Below are 11,298 nucleotides of genomic sequence, written 5' to 3'. Positions count from 1 at the left end.
CGTCTCTCACCGCAAAACAGTTAAAGGAACTGCACTCTGGGATCTGCAGCCACATATAATCACATAATCACTTCTCCGGCCCGGCACTTGGGGCCAAAAGAAATCCGCAAGAAAGCCCACACTTGGATGACAGGCAACGAAAGCAGGAGGCCGGAGGGAGGGGGCAGGAGCCAGCAGAGGACGCATCCACTAGCCAAACTTTAGACACGAAATTGCCCAAATACGAGAAGGAGCAGCAGAAGGCGGTGCCCAATGCCAGTCGCCGGTCTGGGCCCATAAGCAAATTGTGGGCCATGTTTAACCGGAATTATTTTAAGCGCACACTCTCTGGGCGGGGAACTCCACAAACCGCAAACTCCTTGGGGGGCTCCAAGGGGCAGGGGCAGGGGCAGGGACCGAAACATCCAGAGAACAGAGCTCTGGTAAGACATAAAACATTTCTCTCCTTGGCCCTTGTTGGGGGCCCGTTCGCTGGTAATGTTTTCCCCACTAAATTACCTACGGGCAATAATTGTTTTGTGTACATGTCGGGGCGATGTTTGCCCGTTTGCCTGCTTGCCTCGTAAAGCCCGCAACATTGTTTCCCCCACCACCACCCTGTACGTCCCTGTGCAGCATATTTTCTCCTTGAATTTCCCTCTGGTTTCGGCTCTAACCGAAAATGTAAAAGTGTAAAATAAATTTGTATTTACTGCATTTGAGGGCAGGAGTTATGTGAGTGTTTATAAGCACTCCACTCCACTCCGCTCCACTCGGGCTGCATGCAGGCGGGGCATCTGCTGGCATAACTACCTCCTGGTTTAGCCGGCTTCCACATTCCATATCCATTTAAAGGCCAAGGACTGAAGGGAACGGCGTAGTGGATGCTGCAGCTAATAGAAGTGGATGCAGATTACGTTCGTGCAACACACTACTTTTTGGATAGAGAGCAATCTAAGCGTTTTTAATATTTAAGGACACTTATTGGATAATTCCTTATCACAAAAACGTATCCAGATAGTGTGTTCCCCTTTCTGTTTATGGGATTTGCATTCCATTAGGGAATTATTCAACTATTTCCTATTCCTGCCACTTCTTTGTTGCACTTCTTTTCGAATGACACCCAGTGAATGCAGTTTTTTTGTCGCCCACAGAAGGATTCAATGGCTGTGGCACGGTCTCAAATCAGTGAATAAATTGTGCAGAAAAAATAAGCCAAACATATTTGAAATTATATTCATGCAGACATTCACTTCATTCATATCTTTTTATGTATTCAATAAAATAATATAGCAAAAAAGGAGAGAGAAACTTAATTAAATTCTTGCATTCAATTTGGCATGAAATGGTGAAGGCTGAATGATCTGGAAGAGAGGTGGGTGGGCGGTGGGTGCTGGGGTCGGTGCTCGTATCCTCGTGTATAGAGGGAAAAGTGGGTTTTCCAATTGATTTGCTGGCGGTTTTGTGGTCCACCTACTACATCCGTATCCGCATTCGTGTCGTGTGTGTGTGTGTGTATCTGTGGATGTTACAATATTGCTGATGCAGTTGAATTTTAATGAAAGTTTTTCCTTTTTTATTCTGCACAGAAAATTGAATTATAGCACAAATACACACACACACACACACACACACACGGACACACACTTTGAGGAGTTTCTCGTTGAGATTTTCAATTTTCCATTGAACCCCCGCACGACAGGAATAAAATGAAGAAAATCTGAGCCAAAGATTGAAAAAACTCATAGAAAATAAAACTCTTCAAGTGTTGCAAGCCCGTTACTCGTAATAAATGAAAGGGTATATGGCATTTGATGAGCCAGAAGGAAGGATTTAGAGGAAAACCTGTGATTTTCAGAAATATTATGAAATATTGGTACTATAAAAGAGTTTCCTTAGACCGTTCTCAAACCCACATTTGCATTCAAAGCCATTTATAAATCCGAGTAGGCGGTATCCCACTGTCGGAATATCCCCTAAATCATTCTATGAGAGAGAGCCTCACAATCGGGGATTGCATTTTGCACTGGGCCATGAATTATTCAGTCAGCAAACTGCAATGATAAGCAGTCCTCCTCGCCCACAGGCCATAATTGAGCTCGGCAAAATCGTTCCCCCTCGCAGCCCCTCCACCACCCGCACTTGACCGACCAGCAATCCTCTCCTCTCCCATAATAAAATATGCAAAAGGCCTGTGCAAGTGCCAGAGACCTTAAATAATAATAGAGCATAGAAATACTCGTAAATCCATGGCAGACACCCAGACCAATCCACCCCCAAACCCAGTGCCATCCTCCTAAACTGCACAAATCTGCATATTCATCGCTGAAAAGCGGAGCAACGGAAAAGCAAGGGAAAACTGAAAAGAATACTCGTATAGAGTAAGTTTCACAACTCAATAATTAAAAGTAAGCAATAAAAGGAAAATCACGTTGATGGCTTGCAAATGAGAAGGAGGTGGAGGCGAGAGTGAGAAGGGAAGATGAGATGGAATAAGGGATACTCAGTACAAACAGCGAAATGATAGAAATTAGATTCGATTCGAATGAATTTACATGCAAGAGCTCTCAACTGTACAAAGAGGAGAGAGTTGACACCTACATAAGTGTATCTCTGGAAAGCCAGGAGACATCGCTTTGACCCTCTAATGCATGAACTTTACGCGCACTTTCGATTTACTGTTGCTGCGGGCGACTATCAGGACAAAACCTGTTGCATCAGTACATTTGAGCACTCACCCGCACTCTCACTCACTCTCTCTCTCTCTTGACTATATAGCATATACCCCTGGATGGATGAATGTCTTCCCATAAAACTGAAAATTAAACTTAAATCGTGCCAAAGCATCAAGCAACAACAACAACAACAATGACAAATTTACAGTAATACAGGTGGGATTACTTTTTCATCTCGCTTGCTTCGTTCCTTCTTCGCTTCGCTTTGCTTCTCATCTTTTTTCTTTGGAGTCTTGTCAACTGCAGCCGCACCTCACGCTTATCTACACACACACACACACCACGTCCAACAAGTATGCGTACACCTTCGACACTCAGAATTAACAAAGCTAGGTCTGAATACGAGCTTAGAGCGTGAGAGGGCTTCGGGCTTTGCCGTTGAGGGCGTACGAATTATTTTTGAGACTAGTGTAGGCACGCGCAAGTATGTGTGAGTGTGCTTACGCATATTTGTTGTTCCAATCTCAAAAGAGAGCACGAGGCGTCTTAAGCAGCTTATTACAAAATTTGCCTCAAATGATGACGTTGTTGTTGTTGTTGTGTGCATAAGTAAAGAGATGACTACTCGTATTTGTACGCAGATTTGAGTGGGTGACACCTGTCCGCTCTTCAGATCTCTTCACCCCTCCCTCTCGCTCTTGGGTCTATTTCTGGGCAACGCAATTTATTGACAGCTCTCCCTGTCTCACGGGTTAGCACTTGAGCTCTTTCTCGGTCTCGTCGTCTCTCTGCAAAGTGCTGGCAAATAACTGTAATTGAAGATGCCAATTGTTTGCCAGCAATTAGCGCCGTTCAATGGTGGCTGGCCTCTGTGTGTCAGAGCGAGACAGCTACTACTGTACTGTGAATAATTAATTTTTTTTCCTTGTCGTGGGCTCAAATGATGGACGCCTTCAATCGGGTTTCTACTTTTTTTCGGATAATATGAAATCATCTTCTTTTTTGGGCATATGGGTACAGCATGTTAAGCAGGGTTTGGCCATTTACGAGTTATTTTGTTTAATAATTTCAGATTTAAGGTCACATCCGCTTGAGTAACTGAGACCTAAGCATTATGTTAATCAAGCCATAATACAAATGCACCTCATGGATATGTTTGTCAATTTCCGAACCATCCCGATGCGTATCATCGAAGATTGGGTTAGCCTTTTCTTCAAGACATTCTGCTGAATCATTTGGTTCGAGTTATAGAGATATAAACTTTTGACAAGTATGTCGGCTGCCAAATGGTATAAAATTCGGTCTCTGAATGCCATTGCCACTTCGTTAACGCGAAAACACTTGGGAAAGCGTTCAAATGTTTGTGCATATAATCATCGTAAAAGTTTTATTTTGATTTAACACGTTTTCGAGTTATTTGCGGCAAGCTCAAGCTGAAAACCAGTAAATCTGCCGAAAATGGGATTATTGATATGAGCCTTGTAAGCCTTGCTACCTCCCCCCCTTCACGACCCGCTTCCGTGTTTGGTTTTTGCTTGTCTGCGCTCGGCGGGACAAACATTTGCACATTGGATGGCAATTGTTACGGTTCTCCGCTTAAAGCTTTAAAAAGTTTTTAATGCCTCACCGGTCTCCGTATCTCCGCATCTCTCTTTCGCTCTCCCTGCTATCTGCTATCTGCTATCTGCTATCTGACTGTCTGCTTGTCATACAGGGACATACAAGGATGATGACGACGACGACGACAACGTTGGAACGCAGATCAAGGCATCTGTCAGGAGGATGCCAGGAAGACAGGGGCGGGGTAGCGTGTGCCTGTAGGGGGTGGACATTTATTAACACGCCTGCTCTGCTGCTGGGTGTGGATGTGCCACCAGCTGCTGCCAGAAAGGTGTTAAGTGGCAGCAGCAGTGGCAGTGGCAGTGGCGGTGGCAGCATCAGCGGCAGCGAAATGATGATGAAGCGAATCTCACATATCAGCATAAATAAATTTAAGTGTCGGGCACAAAGAAATCTGCGTAAATTTCCCCTGCCGCCCCACCATAAATATAAATTACCCCGCAACGAAAAAAACGAAGAAGAAACAATTTCTGAATGATAAAACCAAGGAACGTCTACCAGAGATTACGACTAGAAGATGCCTCATGTTTCGAATTGATTATAATATTTATTTGATATAATGATCGATGGATAGGTTGTAAATAATATGAATATAGATATACCCATACATATGTATATCTTATTTACTTTACTTTCTCCACTCCAAACAGTTTTGGTGAATCATCATTCCCCCTCTTGAGCATTTAGAGGGTATAAATATGGGCCAGCGGAACAGACAAAATATTTATGAAAAATATTCTGCGCGTGTCCGCTGATGCCGCTACTGCTTCTTGCCGTTCATTTTTAATGGCTAATTAAATTGGCAAATACCAAAAGCAGCAATGCACCGTTAAAGTTGAAGGAACCCCTCTGTAGGCCACCCCTGGAACGGAACTGTAAGCAATTGAAAATGTTGCTTGTTGATGGTCAACGGAATTGGAAATCCAATTGAAAGCACAGCCAAATAGAGAGAGGGGTGGAGAGGTGGAAGGAGTGTGTGCATGGGCAGGGGGCAGGGGGAAGGGGGCACTGTGATTGCTGGGGGGAACACTTTGTCGAAAGTTTTCCTGCGGTCAGACGTTGCTCTTTAACAGCAAAGGATACGTGAGTGGGGGACGATAGGGATCTGTCTGCCCTTTTTTGGGGTTGCCTGCACTGCAATTTATTCGGATTCCCTTCCTTTTGGTTGGTACTTAATCGACAGAGTCTACCCCTCTACGGTTATGGATGCTATCTTTCAAAAGGGATTCAGGGATTCCCTGTGCTCTTAAGCCCTTTGGCTCTTAATTTCTCTGATTAAGTTTCAGCTTGGCTGATGCTCTGCATGCTGCTATGTTGCACTATCCATCCATCTATCACTTAAGCCAAGTACCGCAGCCACAGCCAAAACGCTCGCTCAATCGCTGACCCATTTCTGTGCGTGGAAAGCCTTTTCCTGTTGAACACTTACGCAATCCCCTGTCGAACGCACCTTTTGCGGGAGCCACTTGCCCATCTCAAATAGGAAATGCATTTGGCGCTGTTCAAGTAAATTACGTCAGCGGCTTGGCCCACAAAAACACAGCCACCACACGCGGCGGAGCGAGAGGGAGAGGGAGAGAGTTAGAGTGGTACAAAGTGAGGTAAGTGCCTGCATGGACTGCTTAAAAGATAGACCAAACACTGTCTGTCCCTCTGTCTCTCGTCTATTTGTCCCTCTCTGGTGTGTGTGTGTGTGTGTGCTCCAAATAAGGGAGCCTACGCAGAGACAAAATAGGATTTCACTCGAGGGTACCCCCTAGCAGATATGAGATAATGGGCATGATGATTCTAAGCAGATTTAGAAAAGGAAGTGGCTTTATTCTACACAAAAATCAACAAGTGAGGCGCTGTACAGAATCGGAAAGATTGGATCTAAGTATATATTTTAGAGCTGTTCGAAGAGCATGCACACTTTGGTGTGTTTCTATAGATAATCCCATCTGTTTGTGCACAGTTCTATGCTTCTTTTTCTAGCCTTGAAATGCCAGGGTACCAAAGTCTTCGCCTCACAAAAGCCAGTCTTCCGTTTGTGATATGTGTTGTTGCTGCTTCTCGCAGGCGATTGAATCCGAGCCGTTGAAAGAGTTGGCTGGGAACGCGTCGTCGACGTAGTCGTCGAATTGGGTCAACTGCCGCATTTTTGGCCTGCAGAGCAGCAGCAGCAGCAGCGGAAGAGCTGAGCACCAAAAGCAGTGGCAAACGCTGCCTGCTAACGGTTAATGTTATTGCGACTTTGCCATTTATCGCTGGCCATTGTTCTTGTCCCCCACCCCCCACTACCACCCATGCACCGCCTGCTGAGATTGTTGCCAGAGAGAGAAAGAGAGAGAGGAGGAGGATGGCTTTGAGTCAAGTTTAGTTCAGTTTTCGGCTTAGTTTGGTTACTCGCCGCGAGGTTTACTCACAGGCTACAATCGAATAGAGATGGGAGAGTGGGTCAAACCATGTTTCGTGTCACGAGGAAAGATTCATGGTTCAGGTTTGTTCCTGTTCGGACACGCACCCAACTCGAATGCACGCACATCTCCCATCACCGTCTCACGCACAGGCACACACGCACGCACACACACAACAATCAAGAAGTCAAACGGCAGGCAGGCATCGTTTGACTTAAGTTTGCTTTACGACTCTCCCCACTGTGAACAGAGCATCAAGATTAAGTCGTCCATGGCACCCAAAAAGAGAGTCTGAGAGCCACAGAGAGACTCGGAGACATGAAGAAATAGGGACAAAGAAATTTAGTTTATTGTGCATTTGACCTATGCTTGTGTGTGTGTGTATGTGCTAACAAATTGCTCATGTGCTGAGATTATTGTTTGATAATTTCTAGAAAATACTTTTGCCCAATTATTATTGACTGGCCGCTTAGGTTGCTCAATTTTCCTGCCAGGGAAATTGCTTCAAAGGCAATTTTCTTACGGCTGACACAGGCATAAAGTGTTTTAGGTACTCGTCCAAAATAAATACAGGCAAACAAATGCAATTGACAAATTTAATTAAGCTGCTCAACTGGAGCGAAAATAGTTGTGTGCGATACCGAAAGAATGGCTTCATTGGCAGGCACTGCAGACAAAGGATAGTCCATAAAACATATATGTATGTATGTAAGTATGTAGTATGTATGGGGGATAGAAACCAGTCAAATGAAATGAATACAAAAGAAGATCCTGGGTAATAATTGTTTAGAAGTTTATTTTGGGCTTCTGGAAGCTCTGGGATCGGGGCTGGGGCTCTAAATTTCTTTGAAATTCCATTATTAGTCTGAAGTCTACCCATCACCGTTCAAAAAGTACTTAAAAAGCCACACTTTCAATCCAAATAGAGTGAATAACTCATTTATTAGTTTAAACTTGTCCAATTTCTGCACAGAAGCAAACACAGCCCCAGCCCCCTGTCCACTCTGGATTCTAAGCCACAGAATCAAGTTTTAATTATGCATAAATTGCCGGCACACACTTCCAGCAGCTTTGGCCAGACACTTGCATAATTATATAAAGTTTCGCCCAGACTCTTGTTTTTTTTTTCTACTGCCAAATCCTATTTGATATTAAAAATGCACTTAAGACAAAGAAACATTTGAGGAAACTCAAACAGAAAGGAAAAACTTCAGCAACTGCAGGGGAAAGTTGCGAATGGCAATGGGAATGACAAGGAGAAGGTCCTGTTCTGTGTCTCGCCAGTCCTTTCTGTATACCCTTTTGCAGAGGAGGCTATGGGGATTCCTGCCTTTTCCCAAGGGTATCAAAAGCTTCGATGCGTCTGGCAGCTTTATTTTCTGCCTCCTTTTTTCAGTTTGGCCTCAGACATTGTCTTTTTGAGAAATTGCGCATATTTCCGTATCCGTTTCCGTTTTCTGCATGCATGTATACATGCACATGTATGTATGTGTCTGAGTGTTTGTGTGTGCGTGTATCTGTGTGCCGTTCTGTCAACTCTTTGCCGACCTGGGGCTTCAGTTTTGGCTGCCTTCCTGTCGCTTGATGTCTCTGCGCATAAATTAAACTTACATTTTACACATGACCCCGTACCCCACCCCACGCCGCCCCACGCCACCCCGTCTGCATCTGTGTGGCATGCCACATGGCATATAAATGAAACTTTACGCAATTTAATTCGTAATGAAATATTCCCTGTAAATGAGAGTTATTCGCGTGAAAAATCTGTTGTATTTCCTTTGGCTTTAACTTGTTTCCCGGAAGCACCAGCTTATAATGATCCCCCGACAGATCCCAGAGATGAACTGCAAAAACCCGCAAATACATATTTTTTCATATTTTACACATCAGTTTTTTTCGTTGGTCGTTCTGCATTTCGATATTGATAAAAGTTAGCTTCGCATCAGTAAAAAATTTGTTATATTTGATGGCCAACACACAAATGGGTAGAAATTTCTACAAGGGGGTGTGAAGGAGGCGAAAGTGGGGTGGTGAGTGGAGTGGGAGTGTGGAGTGTGGAGTAAGGGCCAGATGGCAGGCAGTTCAATCAACATAGTTGACATTTGATGTAAAAACCTTTCAAACGCATCTCGTAGATAACCAGGGATTTCCGATACTTTTATTTGGATACCGTAGATAAAGTCTCAATGGTGAGGGTATATTGGAAAGGAGCATCATTAGATGCTAGAAAGGCTATTCAAGGGTGTGGTTTTTAAAAATCTTCCATTGTTCAAGGATTATTCAGGTAACCCTCCCAAAAATAGGAGTCCCAGGCTTAAGTCTCCTCCTAGAACCACTCCCAAAATGCTCATTATGTTTCCACGGAGTATATACACAGAATAAAGCCTTCACTAACATGCCTATACCTCCAATCCATCTTCAACCCCTTCTAAGGTATCCCCAGAGGCGACTCCCATATCTTAATCTCATTGATACCCGTTTTATTTTCTTATTTTTTTGGGCTCCGACTTACTATCGTGTGAGTTTTTTACCAATAACGTGGCATCCTGTTGACTGACTGACTGTCGACTGATTGCGTATACGCGATGTGACAGATTTGGTTGAAAATATGTTGCGTATACGCCGTGTCTGTCGCCTACCCTTGTGTGGCGGGGGGGATGGGATTTACGAATGTTCGGAATAGTTGAGCGCTGAAGAGCTGATGGTGTGTACGCTGCTGTCTGCCTTAATCAAACCGAATGTGATTTTTAATTCTACAATTTTTGACATTTGCGTTTGCATTTAAATTAGATTTTACGATACCACAGGCATTGAGTACCCTTGGGGACTACCACATCCCTTCAGAGTTCAGAGTTCAGCGTTCAGCGTTCAGAGTGGATTGCATTGCAGAAGCCTGACAAATGGGATTTCCACTCCCCCATTCGCATATGCAAACGTTGTCCCCAGTGGGCTTTGTGGCTGTCTCGTACGAGTATTCCGCACTCAGTGCACTCTTGGAGAGGCTTTTAGAATGCACATAAATCTGTCGAGAGGCAAAGCCTGCCCAGTGCCACTGCTTGACCTTCTCGGTCCACTAATTAAAACATAAGATTCTGGCAAAATGTCACAATTGGATTGAAAATAATCACAAATTGAAGACATTGTCTTGGCATCTTGCCCAAGGCCCCAACTGTTTCCATCCACCATTAATTGCAACAGTTTCTCCCGGCTTCTCCAATCAGTTTGCATCTCGTTTAGTGCCTTGGGCTACAACCCAAAAAAGGAAAAAAAATGCGAGCGAAAACAGCAGCAGCAGCAGCGGCAGAGGCAACATCAAATTAAACTTAAACCATGTTGATGATGTTCCATTAAACGAGCGCCATCGTAATATCTGCGCCAAGGCAACACAAAAAATATTCAACGCAAAATGTTGTAAAAATTAATTAAACCCTAATAGCTGTGAAGCATCGCTCTCCCTCTCCTGCTCCCCATAATGCGTTAACGAAATTAACCATTTCTTATATGGTCTTTAGCGAGTGACCTAATAACGCATAATTTTAATCGTTTAAGGTGGGAACAAACGTGCTTATGAGGCTACCAAATTGAGCTATAAATGAATTGTTTATTATAAAGGAAAGTGTTTATTGTACTTAAGGAACATCTCTTTTTGAGATGGGAACATTTTATTCCGCACTGAAAATCGGATGTACTTTCCCTCTTTTAATCCCCTGCCTCTTTCAATATTTCTGTATCCCGTAGATTGTATCCCGTAGATCGAAAGAGGTTGTTCTATAGGCTCTAAAATTTAATTAAATATTTTTAAATACGTTTCAAAAGTAAAACCCCCTCGAACTCCATTTAAAACCGCTTCGAGGCTGTAAATAATAGTAATAACGTTGAAATACTTGCACAATTCAATTATTCATGTCCCATATGCAAATGTCGTGCAACTAATATGCTGAATAATTTATGCCCAAGGAAGTACATATGTTATGTCCTTTGTGCGTGTCGGGGAGTCGCGTAGTTTACATTTTGAATAAATGACATTTTTGCAATATTTGCAGAACAAACTTTTTGCCGGCTCAAAAAGGATTTTTTCTTTTTTTGTGTATTTTTTCCTGTATTTGTTTGTGATTTTTATTAAAAATTACGACAAATGCGTGACTTTAATCGGTAGCCTGTTAAACATGGCCTGACAGTCCATTTAAGGCATTAATTTTAAATACTTTTAGGCCAGGCCATAGCCAGAACCCCAACCAATGCCAAACAATAAAAAAGGGTTTATCAATTTGCTGCCAGTGGCAGTGGCTGGAGCAGGAATCCAATGGAGAAATGTGAAGCCAAATTTAAATGAGCCGCAAAATGAAAATAATCGTAAAAAAACATATAAATATTGGAGAGTATGGAGAGCATGTCCTATAGCTACGGCTGTATTCCTGCATCAATTAAATGGGCACGGACAAAAAGTGCAATCAATGATAATTCAAAAGTGCCGCACACAGCCATGAAAACTTGAAAATTAATGCTCTCGGGGTGGAATGGAAAAGTCCATTAACATAAACCGTTTACAGGCGGCATATTTTATTCCTCTCTCTCTCGGACTCTTTTTTTTTTATAAATCAGGGATATGTATGGTGCAGCGAGAAGGC

General features: G+C 43.3%; 1 protein-coding gene across 4 annotated transcripts in view; it reads right to left on the bottom strand.

Moving 5' to 3' along the window:
- haf (leucine-rich repeat and fibronectin type-III domain-containing protein hattifattener) overlaps nucleotides 1-11,298 on the bottom strand; it is a 62,629-nt gene that overhangs the window by 13,116 nt on the left and 38,215 nt on the right. The gene's annotated exons all lie outside the window — the stretch shown is intronic.

The sequence above is a fragment of the Drosophila pseudoobscura genome, chromosome 4, assembly GCF_009870125.1.
Source record: "Drosophila pseudoobscura strain MV-25-SWS-2005 chromosome 4, UCI_Dpse_MV25, whole genome shotgun sequence".
Taxonomy (NCBI): Eukaryota; Metazoa; Arthropoda; class Insecta; order Diptera; family Drosophilidae; genus Drosophila; species Drosophila pseudoobscura.
The sequence above is the reverse complement of the archived record's forward strand: the minus strand, read 5'-3'. Positions and strand labels throughout refer to the sequence as shown.